At 34.3% G+C, this 23085-nt stretch overlaps 1 protein-coding gene and 1 long non-coding RNA gene across 5 annotated transcripts in view; one reads left to right on the forward strand and one right to left on the reverse strand.

The window, feature by feature from the left end:
• LOC144616168 (uncharacterized) overlaps window positions 1-7112 on the forward strand; it is a 69837-nt gene extending 62725 nt beyond the window's left edge. For all 3 annotated transcript variants that reach the window (XR_013555232.2, XR_013555233.2, XR_014137593.1), the window contains 2 exons: window positions 1422-1611; window positions 6456-7112. This is a non-coding gene — a long non-coding RNA (uncharacterized LOC144616168). The remainder of the gene's footprint in view (window positions 1-1421; window positions 1612-6455) is intronic.
• The window catches only part of ANTXR2 (ANTXR cell adhesion molecule 2), a 152914-nt gene that overhangs the window by 3757 nt on the left and 126072 nt on the right, over window positions 1-23085 (reverse strand). The gene's annotated exons all lie outside the window — the stretch shown is intronic.

The following is a 23085-nucleotide window of genomic DNA, read 5'->3' on the forward strand; positions in this document are numbered from 1 at the left end:
GAATGCACTTGAGAAGTAGTAAGAGACTGAGGATAAGGAGTCAGGGAGAAAGGGAAGAGATGGCATCTCTTTCTGTTTGCATTTTAATAACAGGCTTTTGCCAAAGACAGTAGAAAACTCGTCCTCTGTTGTTGACCATTTCTCTGTGTGCAACTACACACCATTATTATGTGTTCTTAACAAAGGGCGACTATTTGCATTCCACATTTTCTTTGCTTTCTTTTTTTTTTTCTTTCTTTCTTTCTTTTTTTTTTTTTTTTTGAGAAAGCACCTGTGTGCACATGTGCGAGCCAGGGAGGGGCAGAAGGAGAAGAGGAGACAGCATCTCATGCAGGCTCCATGCCCGGTGCAGAGCCCAACTTAGGGCTCGATCTCATGAGAATGAGAACATGACTGAGCAGAAATCAAGAGTCAGACGCTCAACTGCCTGAGCCACCCAGGCACCACTACTTTCCACGTTTCAGAGACTGTCATCCCAATTTCTTAGCATTTCAAGAAAGGTTATGGAGACACATTGTTTCCGATGTAATTGTAAATAATCCAAGAATTATTTGAAAACAACGTTTTAAATTATTGATAAAGGATCTCCTCTTTCGGTCTCCTGGGTACAGCCATGGTGATACTCTGTACGACATAAACCACATCCAGATTTCTCAATAGGCCAAAAGCTAAGCATACTGCTTTTTTCTAGTTTTGGGTAAAGATTATCATCTTACTGAGATTTTCCTATTTGTCATAATATCTGCTCTTTAACTTCAGATTTTAGAACTTCTTTTTACTTCTCTCTAAATGTGAATAATAAGTTTGTTTTAAATATCCAATATATGGTAAGATTCAAAAGAAACAACAAATATTGTTGGAGAAGATAGCTTAGAACATAAAAACAGGATTTTGGTCCATTTTCCTCTCAAAAATGTTTGCTCAATAAATTTAGAAATTTCAGAAATTAATGAAAAAAGAGAAAGCATAAAAGCAAACTTGTTTCCATCAGCTTTTGCCTAAAAGGCAGACATTCATCAAAAATTATACATCTTCTAAACAATTTTGGAGGCAACATTATTACAACTGTCAATTTTATTACCTACTTTGTACCTAGTGTCTACAAATAATAGTTGTGCAAATGAGAGTGGGAGAAAAGCAGAGAGAAGACCCTCTTAGAATGAGGTCAAAGAATATTTCTTGGCTGGCACAGTGCACAAGAAGGGAATGAGGTGGCACACTGCAAGCCCCTCAATCCTCATTTGGCTCAAGGAAGTCCATCTCACCTACCTTTAAAATTGCAATTCACTACAAGATTTTGTTTCTATTTTTATTAAAATGAATTTTGATAACTATTATTCAAGATATTCATGCTTATGTTAAGGCAGGTCACCAATAAGCTACTTATATATCTGGACTTTGGTTTCTTTATTCTTCTTTAGACATGCCTTCCTAGATCTACGACACCATTACAGCATTATTCCCTTGACTTTTGGTCATAGGAACAGCCCAGATGACTTCTGGTCATATGAAGAGAATTTTATATTTTGGAAAATTGCTACTGAGAACACAGATATTAAGGGGTCAATTCTTGAAATTAAGAGCTAACTAGGATAAAGCTTGTCACTTCTGGTAAGTTTATGTGCTACCCTTACATAATAGCAACTATATAACTCAGCCTTTCTGTTTGTAATTTGGCTTTCAAAAAATGCAGGCACATAATGTCCTAGAAGCTATGACCGCCCTTAGCGTTCATTTTCTAGTGTGACCATATAGTGTGACTTTGGCCCATAATTATTTTATTTTTATTCTGTAGCTTTATGGTATGTTTTTTTCTTATGATTTCTTTAGAAGTAGACCAGGTATAAGTAAATTTAAACTAATATGTATTTCTTTCTTAATTCTCAACTTTCATACACATAAAGATTCCATATTCAGGTAAACCTTCAAAACCCTCCAACAAATGAATTGCCTCAACCTCTATCTTATACCAAAAGACAATATCATGTTTACTTCCCTTCTTTGTTGCTTTTTCTTATTCTGGTGGGACCTAATGAAGTATTCTGCAGACAGTTGATGTCAAATGATTATTAATTTGAACTTAATCTTAGTTAACTTAGATAATTAATATGAACTTGAAGTTTATACTTGTAATCATATTAAAACTATTCTTCATAAAATCCCAAAAGTTCTACAAGAATAAATATCCTAGGTCTAAAGATTGAAAGCTTAACTTTGTTTTCTTTGGCTTCTAAAATATAAGCACAACATGATTCTTTATAAACTTGAAATACATTAACATCTCAACTGATCTATTAGAATAGAACTCTATGCAGAAGATTTACTGCATTATCCACTTTCCCTCCACCTGAGAAGGAACAGAATGTACCAAGGATAAATCACAAATAAAACTCTGGTCACAAAGTCTAAGTTCACAATTAGAATCTGTCAGCTTTAACATCACTTAAGTGATTTTCAGGCATTTAACAAGTATCTGTTAGAGTAAGAATTTCATTGACATTTCTCCAGAAATCCTTCTTGGAAATATCTTCTTTTGGGTCTCTTAATAAGTGGGAAAGGGAAATTGATGCCCCATATAAAAGTATCTGGTGTTGTTACTGCTCTATAGTTAAGTAAACCAAGAGATGAAAACAAGATAATAGTCGAAACTGACATATTTGCTGTTGGTTAAGTATGTAGACCCTAACTCTTTTGCAATATTTGAAAACTGATTTCACCTATTCATTTTCACTGTAGCCAGTAAGAGTAGCATTAGCCAGAGCAAGTGCCATGTTTCCCATCTTTTTCAGCATTAAAATTCTGCTGGCATTAATGCTAGTGAACTCCTTTACTAGCTATCTGCACAGGATATATTTCACTGCTATAACTGTTATAGTATTATGCTCACCTCATAAATATCCATTGACAAGCTGAAGCATACAACTGCACTTTAGTTTAGACTTTTCAAACACAGATAGCTGATTTATTTATATCTCCACTTCTAAGTGTACTAAACCTTCATGCTTTGTGCAACAGTAAACAGTGATTCAAATTTAAAATTGTATACAAAGCGTGGATACATATAGAAATAGACACAAAACAATTCAAGAGGTCCAGAAAATCATGATTATCAGGAAAGAATGTCGACTTGAGGACACAATAGGCTCTTTGGGCAGAGATTTTCTGAAGCAACTGAAGGTACAAGACTGAAGACAGGGCACATATTATCATCTTTCTCCTATATATGCAACAGAGATCTATCTATGTATGAGATATATATCAAGAGAGCAATTCATATATATAAACACATAAAATTTTACATCATATATATATGTATATATATTTTACATCATATATATATATATATATATGTATATATATTTTACATCATATATATATGAGAGAATCCTTACTATCCTCTGCTCAAACCAAAAGTGCAAGATTTGGAGCTGAAATATAAATTACACATACTGTCTTGTAATGGAAGTTCAACCTATAAAAGTCCCATTTATGGTTAGAGACCACACACCATATGGATATTCAGTAGATGTCATGAAGTGAAGTGCTGAGTTTGCTTGACAAATTTACTTTCAAATGCTTTTTTCCCCTTTTCTTTCTATTATGGCACCTGCAAAATTTTAGTGATTCTATACGCACACTATACGAATATTGCAAATATTCAGGTCTCTTAATTTTTCTTTATACACACACACACACACACACACACACACACACACACATATGTATGTAAAACTTTGATGGTTTTCCAAAAACACTGTTGGCAATATGTTCTTGGGCCTCATGATACATTGTAATGGGAAGAAGATGCCCAGTAGAATTATTTATGTAAAATCAGAATTCCATACATTGTTTTAGTTGGATACATTGTAAGTAGTGTAGGAATAATTTTCCTCTTTCTAATCTCAATTAGAGTACTATTTGTATCTTAGGTCTTAAACCAATAGTAAAAAAATAACTACTTAAAAATATAACTTTAAAGCTATAGAAAAACAGAATATAAGTTCTGTACATGCACAGTGTAACATTATGGGTATGTAACAAAACTGAAAAATACCCAAATACCCATCAGTAAGAGACAAGATGAAAAAACTATAAGATACAGATAGATAATAGAATATTATAAATCATATACAGCTGTTAAAAAGAATGGAGGAGATGTCTTTATACTACTATAGAATAATGGCCAGGGTCTATTAATGGAAAAAAAGCAAGCTGCATATAGTATATACATTATGCTATATTTTATGTTACAAAGAAGAAAAATACACTAGAATTGCTACATACTTATATTTTCAAATGGAAATTAAAAGCCAATATTTGCTTTGAAAATAAAAGCAGTTACTGATAGGTGGAAGAGGGGACTCAGGTTGGGACCAGGATGAGGGTGTAAAGGAGATCTTTGAACAGATCTTGTTATATACTATCAAATGCAATCATAAATACATACATTTGCAAAAACATTCAATAGAAATGAAATCCCTACAAACTAAAATAGGCTTCACTAAGTGCAAGTCAGAACTCTGCCAAAAACTGAGGACATGGCAGAAAAGCTAAGGGAAATCCCTCCATAGTACAAGAAGTTTTCCCTGAGAAGAATGTAGTCAACTAAAAGATGGGAGAAAGGCAGGAAGGAATAGGAATCTTTCCCTCTCCAAAGGGACCTTCCTCCAGGGAAAGGAAGCAGCTCACTGAAGGTTTGTGGAATGGCAAGAGTGATGAGAAAAATAACCCTGAGGCACCTGGGCCTTAGCAGCCAACTGAAAGCTTGAGAGCAGGAGAACTGAGAAAAATCCCTCCAAGATTCATGAGGCTTTCTGAGAGTGCAAATCACTGGTCAGTTAAAGGCTATAAGCAGGAATCAATATGGAAGCTGGTCTCTCAAGATACAGAAAGTTGCAGAGGATGTGAGTGAGGGGATGTGATACTGGCAGCTGGAGAGCAAAGAAAACTCTCCTGCTACCCACAAAGCTCACAGGTGGGCTGTAAAGCAGAGAGAGAGAGAGAAAGAGAGAGAGAAAGAGAGAGAGAGAGAGAGAGAGAGAGAGCGAGAGAGCGCACGCGCTCTGATGAAAAGAAATCCCTGATCCTGCCCTCAAAATGTTTTAAGCCAATAGGGAAATAAAAATAACTTAAATCTCAACAAATTGTGACCCAGCTCAGCTACAGATTAGCAACATGACAGAGGAAGTGATAGCTATGTTTCTAGAGGTAAATATTATCCAGTGTCTATTTTTATGTACAGTGCCCAGCATAAAATAAGAAATTATAGTATACACAAAGAAGTAGGAAAACATGACCCATAATTACTGGAAAACACAGTCAATATAGAGAAATATGCAGCCAAAAGATACAAACTTTAAAATAACTATGATAAAAATATTAAAATTTCTAGCGAGAAAGATAGGTAGCATGCATAAAAATGTGGTGAGTTTCAGCAGAAACTATAAATAAGAATGAAATGGAAAAGCTAGAGAGAAAACTGTAATATCAGAATAATGCTTTTGATTCGTGTAAAATAGACAACACAGCAGAAGAAAAGCTTACTGAACTTGAAGGTAAATAGAAATTGTTCCCATTGAAAAACAAAGAAAAAAATAAAGAGAATCTGAGATTTTTGGGGACACATCTAATGGATTAATGAGTAATTGGTGTCCCAGAAGTAGAGGAGAAATAATGGACAAGAAAAACTTGAAAAAATAATGGCTGAGAACATCCTAGAATTCATGAAAGGCATAAACCTACAGATCAAAGAAACTTAGTGACGCTCAAGCAGGATTAAAACACAGAAAAATATATCAGGGAACAAATAGTAAAAGTAATGAAAACCAAAGAATATCATAAAAACATACTTCTCTGTACCTCATCACCCTTCCTAGACATTACATACAAAGAAAACACAAGCAGGACAGCCAACTTTCTATCAGCAACAGTGGAGGACACAAGACAATGGAATTCCCCAAAATATGCTAAATAGTGTTAAGGGAAGGTAAATCAACCTATATTTCCATATCCAGAGAAAATACCCTTCAAAAATGTAGGCAAAATGAAAACATTTTAAGATAAGCAAAACCTGACATAAATTTATCTACAATAGACTTCAAAGATAACAAGTGCTAAAAGTTCTTGAAACTAAAGTAAAAGACACTAGATGGAAGCCTAGAGTTGCAGGAAGAAATAAAGAAAAACAGAGGAGGAAATATGTGAACAAACAAGAAATACAAATATAGAAAAGAAATGAAAAATCTTTATGACACCCACTGATTACTTAAAGTAAAAAAAATCCTATTATTGAATTCCTAACATATGTAGAAATACAATATATGACAACAAAAGCACACAGAGTTAGAGGGGGAAATGTGAATTAGGCCACTGTAATGTTTATATATTGGTCTTAAACTGCTATATTATGTGATAATGAATTGTGAAGAATTCTAAAAGCAAATTGTTATTTCTAGAGCAACCACAAAAAAACAGCACAAAAATCTACTTAAGAGAGGAGATGAAATGGATTACAAAACGACTACGTTAGCACAAAGAGGGCAGAAAAGGAGAAACAGAATGAAGAATGGACAGAACAAATAGAAATCAAATACGTGGATGTAAGAACTGGACACAAACTGAAACAAATGAATTGGATACACAAGTACATCCAGAAAATAAGTATTTCAAGTGACTAAAACAGTATTTTGCCTGTATACCAACAACAGAATATAATCCAAAGACAAATATGGCAGCAAAGAAATGTTTTATTTCATTAATCAATCTTAATTTTACTAACAGTACTTTATTATTAATTTGTAGGTATGTATCTGGTAGGTTAAAGCAAATAAGTAAATACTTCAGTACTGTTAAGGCCAAGATTTTTCATGTAAGGTAAAAGAGATACAAGTATAAATTTTTAAAAATATTCAGTAAGAGCTCTTAATGCTAAGTTAGAATTGAAAATATACCATAATAAATTCATGATATTTTTCAAAACTATTCAATTTTCTAGCTTTATGTTCTGAAATGCTTAGAAGCAAGACAGCCCAATAACAATTAGCACCCCTAATATTCAAAATGTGTTCTCTAAATACCATTATCTGCTAAAAACATCTTGGGCTCTTTGGAGTTGAATGGTTTATGTCAGTTTTTTTTTTTAGAAATTTTTTTAATGTTTATTTTCGAGAGATAGACAGAGTGCAAACAGGGGAGCACAGAAAGAGAGAGAGACACAGAATCCAAAGCAGGCTCCATGCTCTGAGGTGTCAGCACAGAGCCCAATGTGGGGCTTGAACTCATGAACTGTGAGATCATGACCTGAGCTGAAGTCGGATGTTTAACAGACTGAGCCACCCAGGCGCCCTGGTTTATTCCAGTCTTAAAACCAAAATGTAAAAGACGAATCTGGGACACATTATGCCAAAATAAAATAAATTTATTAAACACTAATGTGGGCCATGTTACAAATATATAACAATCAATATGATGGATCAGACTCTTACAACCTGCTTTCTCTGATCTATCCTGGCTACCTAATAGAAATTGATGTGATGCATTATAAAGTGCACAGCACCACTTGTGAAGAATCCATGCCGAAAGAAAAATATAAATCTGAATCAGAGTAAGGGGGTACAGAGTATCAGTATATATCAGTCTGTGTGGGGGGCCATTGCTGGAGAAGTTGTAATTGTTTAAAAAATGTTGAGGTAGCTCTTGAGCAGAGATTCAAAGGAAGTCAATGAGACTGTGACTATCTGTGGAAGAGTAATTCTGTTAGAGAAACCAAGTGCAAAGACCTTGGGGTAAAACACCTCTGGCATATCTATAGACAAGTAAACCAGTGTGGCAGGAGTAGATTGAGCAATGGAAAAAGTGTAAGATGAAGTCAGAGAGGAAGCAGAGATCCTATCATGCAAAAGCTTTGTAGGGTACCTGTTACAAATTCTCCTTGGTAAAAGCAAAGTTACTAATTATACAAAGTTAACATCTGGATCCCTCTCATCTCTTTTACAGTAGATAGAGTTAAGCTGTTAAATGAGCTACTTTTCAAAGTTCTTAAGATTCACACGTACCAAAATATTCTCCCTCCCTTCTCTCCCTTTCTTACACACACACACACACACACACACACACACACACACACACACACTATCACAATAAAGAACTCAAATACCCACCATTATATCAAATAATGGCTAACTGAAACCTCAATCCATATTTGAATTATGCATTTAGGAAAATTTTAATTTTAAAAATCCAAATGAAAGACATATTAAATCACTACTGTTAAATTAGGTGAGAAATAGAATAAATTAATTTACTCACGGTGGAAGAATGCCATGTGAAAATACTAACTTGCACTAGAATATTTCTAAACTTAAAGTTTTATGTTAATATCACAGAGCAAAAAAAATTACATGCAATTCATGGATTTTTTCCTAGAAAATCAGGCACTGAGAAAATTTGTCTTATCAAATTGCTTTTGTCACATTTAAGAGAAATCCTGAATATTTAACACATATTAGCACTGAAAATAATCATTGAGAGATTTTCCTCATGTATATGACCCTAGGGATGTAATGATGCATCTCTGGCTAAATTAAATTTCTAAGAATTAAATCCTCACTTTTGGGACCCTGAAACAGTATGTGTTGTCCCACTCAAAAATTAATAACTAAAAATATGTTGATGAATTCAGCCTGCACTTGAGTCACACAGATTTTTATTAGCTCTCTCTACTTAAAAGTATTCACAGTTCTTTGGGTCATTTGTCCGATAGCTAAATTCCCAGCTAATTTGAGAGTAGGATTTTTCAAAGAAAACCAATTATTAAAAACTTCACTTTAAATTTTTAAATTGATATTGCATGAATAATATCAATTCAAGATACTTTATAGAAATGTACAGTTTTTAAAGCTTCACTTTGAAGAGTAATTACAGATTAGTTTCTAGAAGATTATAAATAAAAGATTTTATGAAAAATCTGCCTACCGCTTTAGCTGGAAAATTAGTTACTCTGATACTGTTTTCTTTCAGCATAGCAAATATTTATGAACTCATTCAAGGCGTTCAGTCTTAATAGAAAACATATGTATGTATTCAACAAATTTATGCTTTACTTACTTTACTTATGTTTTGTCAAATTTTGGAAAAACAAATTTATTTATTTATTAAGTTTATTTACTTTGAGAGAGAGAAAGAGAGAGAGAGCACGTGCGCACAACCATGAGCAGGTGAGGGGCAGAGAGAAAGGGAGAAAGAATCCTAAGCAGGCCCTGTGCTGTCAGCATGGAATCAGACACGGGGCTTGAACTGACTAATCATGAGATCATGACCTTAGTCGAAACCAAGAGTCAGACACTTAACTGACTGAGCCACCCAGGTGCCCCTGGAAAAACAATTTTAAACAATTGCTAAGTCACTTTTATATCTACTGAGAAGATATCCAAATCCCCAAAGTCAGGACTTAATTTTGTATATTTATTAGAGACTAATATTTAGATATATGATACGAAACGATATATGCTTTTCTATAACATTTGAGTAATGTGGATTATAATTCTTCACATTATACCTCTACATTCTAGACTGCTAGCACAGCAGCCAAATGACTACATTTATTACTAAACTTATACCATGGAGAACAAAACTTCAAGTGGCACCTTAAATTGTATATACCAAAATTAGGCTGGTAGCAGCATGAAATCTATCCCTACTTTTATGTGCAGACACCTTTCAAACATAGCCACAGGGATTTATATTGCAAATATAGATACCACTGTGACCCAGATGTCATTTCACTGATCAGTGAGAATAAAATGGTATTTAATAGAATCCCTTGTTCACAGTTTGAAAAGAAACTAAACATGCATTAATTTGTCTCTTAATCAATACAGACATTCCTAGTCTAAATAACATATCAACTAACTAGACTGATTTCTAAAACAACTGTGGAAGTATTAGACCCTCTCTGGAGATATAATTAATCCAACATAATTTCCCCAAACAGGAAGACTAAACTTTCAAAGTTTAAACATTTATACACATAAAAACATACAGATGCATTCAAATAAGTGAACAAACATGATTATGATAGTGTTTCCAACTACTAATTACTCACTTGTGTGTAATAAGTTACCTCTATATACAAAGGACAGTTTGCTTATTGGTCCATAGAACTCAAAAAAAGATGAAGACATGTATATTGAAGGGTCAAGGAACAAAAAGCGATTGGCTTTATTTAATCTCCATTTGACTGTCTATGTAATTACTCAACATAAATCCCAGTAGAGTTTAGATCTATCTACAAGTATTGGGTCTAATGTTTGTACAAAACAGATGATAAATAGGTGAATAGATAGATAGGAAGATATATAGACACACTGATGTGAATATAGAGTCATTTTTCAGTTAGTTTAGAAAAACAAATTCTGATATTCTAGGCCAAAATGATTTTCTAAACCCAAAATTATATTACTAGCCCAATATCTTATCCTACTACAAAAAATAGACTCTGGGTGATAGCAAAGTTTGTTCAGCATCGTAACAGTTCTAATTTATTTTTAACAAAGAAATCTAAGTAATTGTTTAAGTTCTGTCTTCTTTCCTAGACTGCAAGCTCCATGTTTTTTCCCTGCCACCACCATTTTGCAAATTCCTAAGACAGTGTTCACCCTACAGTTTAAGTCCTTAAGAATATTTGCTGAGTTAATAACTACAGGGTTTGAAATATTAAATTTAACCTATGCAGCTAATATCTCTCTGAAACATGTAACTGACATAGATATCCATATGAATACTGAGATAGTTGAATCTAGTAACACAATGATTAGCAAGCTATAAAATAGTTCACTTGTCTAAACATTAAAACACAAAACAACAAAACTGTACTTCAGTTTTTGCTAACTGACTTGTAATTAAGCAATAGTGGCCATCATTCCATGGGCAAAAGTCTTTCTGGCTTATTTTGAGACATGAATATTCAAGCCGTCCTAGATGTTCCATTTCCTATATGCCAGGCCAATGGGTAGGCTTAATAGGGAGATGGCTGAACCACAGGATAGAATTGTTCTAAGCTGGGAAACAAGTAGGCATCAGAGAGGAACTGAACTTGGTGTCAATTTTAAATGGAGAGCAGATGGTAGAAAGTGAGGTCTGTTTCATGCTTGAAACCACCAACAGAGAAGAGAGATAAAAGTATATATTCTAAGCCCATTATGATTCTTAGATCTAAACCAACACATGCTTTGACAAGCAGGAAGCAGTCATCACAAGCAACCCAACCACATGTAAACATGTTATGAAGTAGTGAAACATTAAATCAATGCCGAGTTAATTAACTGATTTCCTGGGCATTTATTTTCCTTTATCCCTCAGTTATTCCCTGTCAAAGAAATCAATATTTGAAGAAACATGGTATTTCTTCACACAAGTGGCATACCACTTTCTATCTCTACATGTGTTAAAAAAATTCCAGAGACTAAGTTATGCATCAAGGAGGGATTATTCTACATTTGTTACTAACATTATTGAATTTGAAAACAATACAATACAATTTACGCAGATTTTTCAAAATACACGTTTTTATAATACTCTCAACATTGGTGGCATTTGCTGACAAATGTAAAGTTTAGGATTTAATGGATACGGGGCTCTTTTTATCAAAAAGAAAGATTTGGGCTTAAAAAGATTGAGAACATTCTTTAAAAGGATAAATGTAACTTGAAAAATCAATGTCAATTAATACATCTTTAACCCGCATTCCATTATTGGAGTTGTTGTTCTTTTGGTGAGAGGGTATTAGAAAAGTATTAATTCTATGGCAGGACTCGAGCAAAGAATGTTCTTCAGAGTCAGGAAACATGAAAGGAAGGGACAAGAAACTGCCTCTTGCAATTGCAAAACATCTAATATTCAGAAAGCTTGCTTTCTTTAAATTCAGCCTCTGGTACACTTTTTAAATATGACAACGAAAATTCACTTTCAAAACGCTGCCACTTTAAAATATCTCTTTGACTGAAACAAAAGCGAGGTAGTCATGCATCAGTACAATGCCATAATAAAAGCTGTGCCAAGCTGTCATCCTCTAACCTGGCATCCTATCATCACAAATAGAAAGGCTATGTGAGATGACAATGTAATGTGTTGCTTGAATGGCATCCCTGAGAAAAACCCAACTGCAGCAGCACGTTTGTAGATCTAAATGTCAAAGATTGGTCATTCTAAATATATATCATTGTATTTTTTCATCAAAGTCAACACCTATCTTTGGAACTCAGAGAACACTGAATGAATAAAATATTCTGTATTGGCAAACCCCAAACATGGACAATCATATCAGCATTTTTATTCTCTTCTGACAACATCAATGCACCTTGCAAAAAGAAAGCCAGATGTTCGTTCTATTTGGTGCTATTAAAAGTCTGTTGTATAGACTTGAATTATATTCACTGTTTTTTTTTTTTTCCCAAATGACGATGGCACTGAAGCTTTTAATAATGAAGAAAACATATTTTTATGTGGATTTTTGGTACTTCTTGCTTTAAATACACAATGTAACATACGTTTGAAACGGAGCATATGGAAATAAGAAAAAGAAAATCTGAATTCCAGCCTCAAATAACTGGTTCAAAAGCTACTTTACAGTAGTTTCAAATCAGGCAGGTTATGGAGACTCAGAACTAACAGAAACATAATCTCTTTACTGTAATCATACTAACCTTCACGACTTAAAGTTTCCACAGTCGATGGCTTACTGTTCAGGTTCTACCAAATTTATTCATGGATTTTTAAAGATTGTATCAAGAGAACCCTTCTCCTTGTATGACTTGGGGTCATTTTGTATTGAACAATATTAAAAATAACACTTGTACAAATCAGCCAGTGAATAAATTAATTAACAGCAACAAATACTATTAGTATAACAACCTTCATCTATCCACTTAACTGCATTATCACAGATGTGGTGTCCACGAAAAAGTAAGTACTGAATAACCAAAGTCTGACAAAGAAAATTTGACATCATTCAGGTATTCTCAAGACAAGACAAATGTTAAAGCAGGCAGTTTTCTTTGGTTGCTTTTCACTTTTATGGGAAAAAGACAAATTCTACCTAATAAAATGATCTTAGAAATTACCTTCCACCAATCAGTGTGTTCTTAAACAGTCACTTCAGTGTCCTAGGTTATTTACCTACACTAAAGAGAGTGTACTAAAGAGAGAACTCTACACTAAAAACTGATTCAAAATGATGGCTTTGGAGACCTTTCAAGATTGCCAAGGGTGTGCTGAATTAGTAGTGATTCATATGCATTGAGTGGATCAGCCGATATTTGTGAATGAGAACCTGAATCCAATTTCTGTAAGAATTAATAATCTATTGAAGAGTCATATGTTCTTGTGCATGTTTTTGAGAAAGTTTAGTTAACCAAAATATTTCACTTACCAAAACACAGCAATTTCAATCATGTCTACGAAAACAGTTTACTGTACCATGTTGTCAATGAGATAGGAAATGTGTCTAACATGATGTCAGAAGTAAGGTTCGAGTTCTAAACCTTATTATTTTATAGACTACATGTCAGCTTCCTATCTTGAAGGTTGTGTTAGCTTATGTGAGTTGAAAGAGAAGTGAGATGGTTGCCATATTGAAGCAAATTAAGAGATACGATTTTAAGCTTAGAAAGGAAAATGAGAATTTATAAAGATCTGTAAAGACTTGCATGTGAAAGTAACTATTTTATTTTAAAAATAAATCAATTTCATCAAATGTGGAGACAGCTGAACATAACATGTCTGTAGATATTTTTAAATGAACTAAGAAATCCAACTATGTTTCTTGTATGGGAAAGCTGTTATGAGGTTACCATAATTTATCAGATAAGTCTTTTATCTTTGTATTTCCATGCCAAGCAAAATGCCTGAGTTGGAAGTACATACTACCTGTTTACAAATGGGAAAAATAAGTAGAAAAGTGGAAACTAAAAAAAGCTTATCATTATCTCACTTCACATCCATTAAGACAGCTACTCTCAAAACCACAGATAAATAAATAAATAAATAGAAAAAAAACCCACAAGTGTTGGAGAAGATGTGGAGAAATTGGAATCCTCATGCGTTGTCAGGGGATGTGTAAAATGGCACAATGTGGAAGACAGTATCGTGATTCTTCAAAAAAATTAAACACAGAATTGTATGTTCCAGCAATTCCACTTCTGGGAAAACTGAAGGTAGGGACCCAAACAGGTATTGTACAGTCCTTATTGCACACTCATATAGTTAGCAGCATTTTTCACAATAGGCAAAGGAAACAACTCAAAAGTCCATCAACAGAAAAATGCATAAATAGAACACGGCATATACCTACAATGGAATATTATTCAGGCTTAAGAAGAATGAACTTCTGACACATGCTACAATATGGATGAACTCTGAAAACATTATGCTAAGTAAAATAAGGACAAATATTGTATGATTCTACTTTTATGTGGTACCTAAAATAGTCAAATTCGCAGAAACAGAAAATGAAATGATGGCCGCCAGCGGCTAGGGGAAAGGGAGAAGGGGGAGTTATTGTTTAATTGGGATGATGAAAAAGTTCTAGAGATAAATAGCAGTGATGGTTACACAATGTCAATGTACTCAATGCTACTGAATTGTGCACATAAAAATGGCTAAAATTGTAAATCTATGTGATGCACATTTTACCACGATAAACAATTATTATTTATATGATTTTAAAATCAGCTGAAATATCATAATTTGTAGAAGTCAGTGATAAGGTGATTTCAAGATATAAAAAAATCAAAATATCCCATATACCAATAATAATTCAGTTAGGAATATTATGGAATATTTATGTTTAAATAAAAACACTTATTAATATATTAAAAATATATAACAAATTTTACTATAAATTCCTAATACGTGGTTATCTCTACATATTTATCATGATTATTTTATTTACCATGCTGGTCAATTCATTTTAATGTTATAAAAACTAATGATGGCATGTAAAAAAGAACTACTTGTTGGCTCATATGTATTTTTATAAGAAAATATCTGACACCTCAAAAATTAACTCAAAATTCTAGTTTAGATATATTACTGTACTAACCCAAATAGATGCTAACAGAAGCAACCAAATCTTAACCATATGTAATAGCAGGCAGGGAAACAAGTAATTCAGAGTGGAACAATTAATTATACTCTTAATTGAGAGGAGAAGGCAAAGGAGCTGCTGGTTTCCCCAGCCTCTGTTCTGTTCCCAGTCATCTGAGTTGGCCCTGGTAAGGAGCCTTCTCCCCTGTTGCCTAACCTCTGGTCCAAATCCAGGAGCTGCCATTTACTGGGGATGAACGTAAGTAGCCACCACTGGCCTGGCAGACTTGGTCACCAAAGATTAAAACGTAAAGTACCTTAGCTATTGTTAGCAAAAGAAAATTCTCCTTAGCTGTTCTTAATTCTGCTGCCACCATGACCGTCTCCAACAGAGACAGGACCCAGGGCCCAGGACAGGAGCAAATGCTACGGCATTTCTTTCTCCGAGTGCTAACATTGCAATACGACTGTGAGTTTGAAGACTTTTCCAAACAGACACATAGCTAAATACACATAACATAGTACAGCAGAGAAACCAGTAATAATCATTTTTTAAAAATATAATTTGAACCATAACCAATTATATTCCACATGTATATAATCAGTTGTTTTCTGACAACAGCAGCAATAATTATGACTAACCATTACACAATTTAGTCCTTACTATATACCAAATGCTTTTCTGAGGGCTTTATAAGTACTGGTATTACTTAATAATCACAATGGCCCTATGTAGCAGGTATTGTATTCAAAATTTATGGATGATGAAACTGATGTTTGGAGAAGGCAAATCATTTATGTCAAAGTTCATCCCAAGTAAATGGCAGCTCCTGGATTTGGACCCACGAGTGTCAGCTTCCAACACTCCTGATCATTGCCACCCTAGCACTAACAAAATTCTGTATCTTGAATATTTATATAGGTCTTTTAAACTACATTAGACATAATAAAATATTACTGGACAAAAAAATGCCCACTTCTATGAAACTTAAATCCAGTGAAAATACAAGAACTAAATACAGGACAAATTTAGTCTGAAGAGCATTATGAAAAGGAATATAAAATATATTAGGGAAACTTATATGAGAGACTTTTCCTATTTGAGACCACAGAAAGTGACTCAGATATCTAGAACTGAAAACACAATACAAGCTAGTATGTAAAGATGCATGTAGATTAACTACATTAAGTCCTAAAACTGTATATTTTAGAATCTGGATGGAACTCTCCTTGAGAATGTATTCATACTTCCATCTTCTTAAACTGAGTTATCTGCACATATTCTCATATCATGATATAACTCTGTAATGATGAATATTAATTATTATACTAGGATGTAGTCAATAATGTCCTCAGAGGATAATAGGGAATGTGAGGCTGTTTTTCTTCCTACATCATATGACCCTCCAGGGGCAGTGCTGGTCTAAGTCTTTTGTCTATCTTCTCTCGTTCTCCTCCTTGCAATGCTGACCTCTCATTACTGTGTCGTATCTATCTTTTGTAGATAGATAGATATCTATCCTTCTGCCTCAATTCTATATCCCTTCTTCTAATTTGCCACCAATAGGGAAACCAGACAATCAAGCCCACTAAAAGTAGGTATGAGATAAGAATAGATAATAGTGTCAATGAGCCGGAACTCTTCAACATCTATTTTTACTGATCAGAGAGTTATTTATTTCCATTTACAGTTCTACAGTGTGATTTAGGTATAGGAATTACTGATCTATTCTGTAATACCACATACAGTTTACTCTCAAACAACACAGAGGTTAGGTGCATCACCATGCCTCTCCCCCCATAGTTAAAAAACCACATATAACTTTTAGCTCCTAAACCTCAACTACTAACAGTCTCCTATTGACTGGAAGCCTCACGGATAACGTAGTCAATTACCAAAAACCTTGTATATTACATGTATTATATACTGTATTCTTACAAGAAAGTAAGTTAGAGAAGTGAAAATATTATTAAGAAAATAGAGAACCATGCAGTTCAAATACATATTTGTCAAAGGTCAACTGTGGTTTATAATATAATTGCATGAAGATTCTACAGAATAAATTCAGTATCCTGATTATATGTTGAATATTGAGCCATACTGTTCCTACATGACTGTAATATTCTTAAGTCTACATTTCAACACGTTTACCAAAATAGAGTCCAATTCGAGCAGTCTACCAAATCTAAACAACAAAACCAAACTCACATTATGTATATTCACTGTCATATAAGCGCACACATATTCAAATTGTACATAATTTTTCTCAACTTGAAAATTTTGCAAATGTGCTTTGTTATACTTCCTTATTTAAATGCTTGGTTTTATCTTCTTTTGCATATCACAGGCTAAAAGTAAATAACTATTATATTTTATTTTTTAAGAGAACGCAAATGAAGAGTTAGCTTTACAAGGGTTGAAGTCAGGGACACCAGCTGCAAATATTTTATGTTCACTGATGTGTCTTGTCTCCTAAATTCCACTTGTGCCAACAGAATAGAATAAATGCTCTTAGATCTCTCCCTCTCCTCCCCTCCTTTTTCTCTCCTTTCTCTCTTCTTTTCTCTCTCTCTCTCTTTCTCCCTCTCTCTCTCTCTCTCTCTCTCTCTCTCCTTCCAGATAAATGCCAGTCATTTGGCCAGGGCTAACTCACAGAAGGTACAGCAGGCACAGATGGTACTAATGCATAAATGTAATCTAGTAAAAGAATGCCAACGCCAACCCAGAAAAGATTCCAAATAACTGCAGTGCACTTACAGGAAGTCTGTGATTGGCAAGGTTAAAGCGGCGACTGTGAGAGCTCACTATTTGTTCCCAGAGCAACAATAGAAATTCTGGAACAAATAAGCATATTTAATTCATTTTATTTGCCACAAATGCATTAATTTAGATGGTATTTGGATGAATGATGTATCCTTAGGAATAATACAAGAAGAGGACACTCTCTTTTGTGCACCCGCCTGAATGCATTCACATATTCATGTGTATCTGAGTATCCGTAGACCCTTCCCACCTATTCTCTATTTCCTTACCTCATTTTGTTTTCTTCAGAGTTCCTGTTACCTGAAAATCTTATTGGTTGCCTATTAATATACCAAATATGCCCCCCACTACTCTTATTCACAGAATTCTTCACAGGACTTCACATTCCATAATGAAATTATTTGTTCTGTGGCTCTTGAGCTAGAGGTAAACCTCACAAGAAGAAAGACCTGATCTGTCTTGTCCACTGATGCCTCTCAGTACATAGTAATAAACTGCTAACTCCATGAATATTAAAGAAAAATAAAGGAGGGTATAAAGGCACGCATGTGTCACCTACGTTCACACGTTAAAACTCTTCTGACATACAAATTTATTGTAAACTGCTAATATAATATTACTTGAAGACTATCTTAAAAAAAAGAAAAAGAAAGTATTAACTAAGTCAAATTAGCATACTCTAAGTTTGGAATGCCCCCAAAATATCCATTATATAGGTATATTAAGTCAGGCCTTTACTATTCATATTCAGTTAATTCTAAATACAAGCAAAACATTAATAAAATGACCTTTATTAAGTAACCCCACCTGTGCCCACCTCATAGTTAAGTTTGTTTCATGAAGACTGCCCCCAAGAGGAGAAAAGGGTTAAACATTTAATGTGTGATTCAGTCTAGAGAGAGCAGAAAGATTAGTGAAGGAGGCATTTCAGGAAGGTAGCGACTGTGCGCAGAAAGAATTTCCTTGTATAATTATTTAAATGGTTCACAACAACTCTTAATGGCATAAAGGAGTGGTGTATTTTCCTTGGAAAAAGATTTCCTTCCTAATTTGTCATTATAAACCTATTCGTTTTCTCCTCAGATTCATCACTGCTGCATTGGTTACAATAGTGTCCTTCCCATCACTGAGAAAATTATTAAATATCCAAACACAGAGGATTCCTAAACTGATCATAGTAAAATGCTTGGAAAATGTCATATGACGGTTATCATAAAAGCTATGTAACAATATGAAAAATAATAATCATATAGTTTTAAAGGAGACTAGAAATCAGTATTTATATAGTATGATTTCAATTATATTTAAAAACAGGCTCAGAAAAAGTTTTGAGGTAATACTTTCTTTAATAGTTTTGGTTTGTGTGATAGGGGAAGAAACTTTTTTCTTTGTCCTGAAACTTTTGCAAATTTTCTTTAATATAAAGTACATATTTGTTTTGTAATAAAAAGTTAAAACTTACTACCTCATTTATCTATTTACCCCCATCTTCCACATGCAAGAAACATGAAGTTACTTTTTCTAAATTGTTGTCTTCCCACTAAATCAAATTATTGGAAGAAACTAATTAGTTGCAAATAATTTTACTTTTTCCCTCAGATATAAACTGTAGCACGTTTAAAAAAAAGTGTATGGGAGCGTCTGGGTGGCTCAGTTGGTTAAGCATCCGACTTCAGCTCAGGTCATGATCTCACGGTTCATGGTTTCAAGACCTGCATCAAGCTCTGTGCTGACAGCTCAGAGCCTGGAGCCTGCTTGGGATTCTGTGTCTCCCTCTCTCTGCCCCTCCCCCGTTCATGCTCTGTCTCTGTCTCAAAAATAAATAAAACGTTTAAAAAAAATTTAGAAAAAAAAAGAGAAGCTCAAAGGCCAGCTGGTATGACAAAAAGGGGACTTGAAACAGGGAAATGCCAGAAGGAGCAGTGACTTGGGTGAAGGCTGGGTCACGCTAATATGAGGAAACAGAGTAGAAACTAAAGTGCAAGCAAGCACATTGCTATTTATAATGAAGTGCTGAAGGTATGCAGAATAAAGTAGAAAGAAAGTCTTATTTCTTTTGGCTACAGAAATTGTGATGCAAAGAAATTGTCAGATGTGTTTAAAATTCAAAGGACCGGGGCGCCTGGGTGGCTCAGTCGGTTAAGCGTCCGACTTCGGCTCAGGTCACGATCTCGCGGTCCGTGAGTTCGAGCCCCGCGTCAGGCTCTGGGCTGATGGCTCAGAGCCTGGAGCCTATTTCCGATTCTGTGTCTCCCTCTCTCTGACCCTCCCCCGTTCATGCTCTGTCTCTCTCTGTCTCAAAAATAAATAAAAGTTAAAAAAAAAATAATAAAATAAATAAAATTCAAAGGACTTGGAAATCTAACGTGGGTTAGAAAGGAGTATGTTGTGACCATTTGTAGGTACATTGACTGCTTGTTTTCAGAAGGAACACTGGCCATTTCACATCACTGCTATAATACGCGGTGCAATTCCACCACGGTCTAGGTGTTGTATAGTCATATTAAAGAGTGACACTCCAGTCAGTATACTCTCCGGAGATGACTTAGCTTCTGTTAGGATCTAGTTTCTTAAACTATAAGTGCATCTTCCGACCCACCCCCCCCAAAAAGGACCAAGAACTATGATCCCATTCTAAAGTTGTAAGAAAATGTGATTTACCAGGATTTGACATATTACAACTTAATTACAGATCACATATTCTAATGCAGAGATAGCATTCAGTTCTAAATGTAGGAAGTAACCAGACATCATTGCCAGCATTACTCTGATGCTACTTTTTAAGGGGGCCAGTGGTTTCAATCATCACTCAAGTAAATACTACAAATGATATAATTATTTAATTCATAGGTACATTAATTTTTGCTGGATTTTTAAAAATCGATCCCCATTCAGATAAATTTTTAAATGATACATTACGGCGGGGGGGGGGGGGGGGGGAGGGGGCGCACCTGAGTGACTCAGTCAGCTGAGTGCCCTATTCTTGATTTCAGCTCAGGTCATGACCTCCTGGTTCATGGGTTCGAGCCCCATGTCAGGCTCTGCACTGACAGTGCAGAGCCTCTTGGGATTCTCTCTTTCCCTCTCTCTCTACCCCTCACTCACTCATGCGTGTGCTCTCTTTCTCAAAAATAAACATTAAAAAAAGTAAAATGATACACTGCTATTTAGCTGTGCATTTTCAGATCTTCTTTCATCTGAACTTGGCTACTCTCTTTCAAAACTATTACCATTATTTTCCCTAAGTCAGCACTATAATTGGTAGCACTACATTAGAATCCTACTTTGAGACATCCCATACAAGAAGCTTTCCCCTCTATCTCACTCCAAAACCTAAATGAACAGGCGAAATATTCTCACATTTTTCTAACTCTATTAAAGCTTCTTTTCCTTTTAAGGGAATTTATTTCCCTCATAAAAGTTCATGTATAATTGCTGATGGAAGAAAATAGTGAGATATTTCCTCCATAGCATTCAAGTTGTTCTTAGAGACTGGACAATGATACAAAAATAAATAAATAAATAAATAAATAAATAAATATCCTTTATTAAACCTAAGAGATAGTAAAGAAAAAAAAAAAACACATGAAATAATTAGAAAGCAATTAATTAAAAAATTATTGCACAATCTTTAAAATAATTAACTTTAAGCTCTGGTAATTTATTACACTGTGAATTTTGACCTTTGCACTTATACATGATACAACAGTAGTATCCAAGGTTTAGATACTATACTTATTTATATAAGCATGCTTATATACTCAAGGGTACTAACTAAAGGTAAGAACTATACTTTTCTTCTTTCTATCTCTCATACAATTCTAGGAACAAAGTCAGCAAGTAATGAATAATTTGATTATGTGTTCATTCAATCATTTGGAGGCATTTCTCATTTTTATCTTCCTTACAAAGAAGAAAAAAAATGTACTGCTGATCTTTTTCTTTACTCTTAAGAAATAAATGAATTAGCCCTAATTTTATGCAGTTTAAAAATACCCATAAACTTAATTAAGCTTTTAACTCAGTTATAGAGAATAGGAGTCAATCACTATAGTCTCAACAGCAGCATTAAGAAAACAAGGTGCCCATTTCAGTTTCTTAATGAGGCAATTACCAGTAATAGGAAAACCTCAAAAGATTCAGATTTGGCTCAATTAAGATCCTTGAAAACCAATCTCATAGAACCATCTAAAACTGTACAGCATAGGGCAGAAGAAGAAAGTCTCCGGAAGACTGTTCTAAATATCCATAAAAATTTAGGCTAGCGCGGCTGGTTTCTGATTACTTACACTTGGATGTATTTTCATCAAAGTCTTCACTATAGTACATCCACAAAAAATTGGCCAGTTGCAGGTTACTTTTTTCGCCACTCACCTGGGTTACTTTTTCTCTGATTTCCAACTTATATCTACCGTGATAGAGGTACTACCCAGATTGTGTCATTCTCAAAAAGCAGATTTGTTTCACTATCTAAACTAGAAACGGAGAAGTAAAAAAATGTTGTGTGTCACTAACAAAGTACAACTTGAGCAATTAAGTGTCTACTGAGGCAATTTTTTATACTGAGCACCAACTGTGTACCTTGCACTGTGCTTGTGTTTTTAAAACTCCCTAATACTATCAAATAATTCATTGCTTTTCAGTAAAAACAAGAAATGATATTTTGACAGCTGGTTCCTATTTCATTCTAGTTTTTATTAATAAATGACTGCCTTTCCCATTCCATATTTTTAGGAATTTGTTGTTTCAACTTCTTGCAAAAGCTTCCATGAGGTTGATCATAAACATTACTACTGTCCATTTAGACAGAAATGGTCACGTGGAAAGAACACTGAACAAGATGGCAAGTAATCTTGCTAAGTCTGATGGCAAAACGTCATTCATTTCTGAGTTTGAATCAAGTTAATTAAAACCTGCCAGAGGCTTTGCAAAGCCTAACAACACTGGTAGTGCTACTCATACAAATTAACAAAATATTTTACTCTAGAGGGTATCTTTGTGAAATGCAGAATGGTGATGGAAAAGCAGGAAAAAGAAGAGAGCTCTAGAATTCAAGCCCATTAAATGTATCTGAAACACTTCTGTATTTTCATGCCAAGCTCTCTATAACCAATTTAGTTCCCTACAGAAAAATTTAAATAATGCTGAGAAAGTAGTACATTACCTTAAGTATTGCTACTTTGTTATCCATGGTGGTTAATATATTATATTATACATAGGAATAATTACTACTGCTATAC

The sequence above is a fragment of the Panthera onca genome, chromosome B1 (genome assembly GCF_046562875.1).
Source record: "Panthera onca isolate mPanOnc1 chromosome B1, mPanOnc1 haplotype 2, whole genome shotgun sequence".
NCBI classification, from domain to species: domain Eukaryota; kingdom Metazoa; phylum Chordata; class Mammalia; order Carnivora; family Felidae; genus Panthera; species Panthera onca.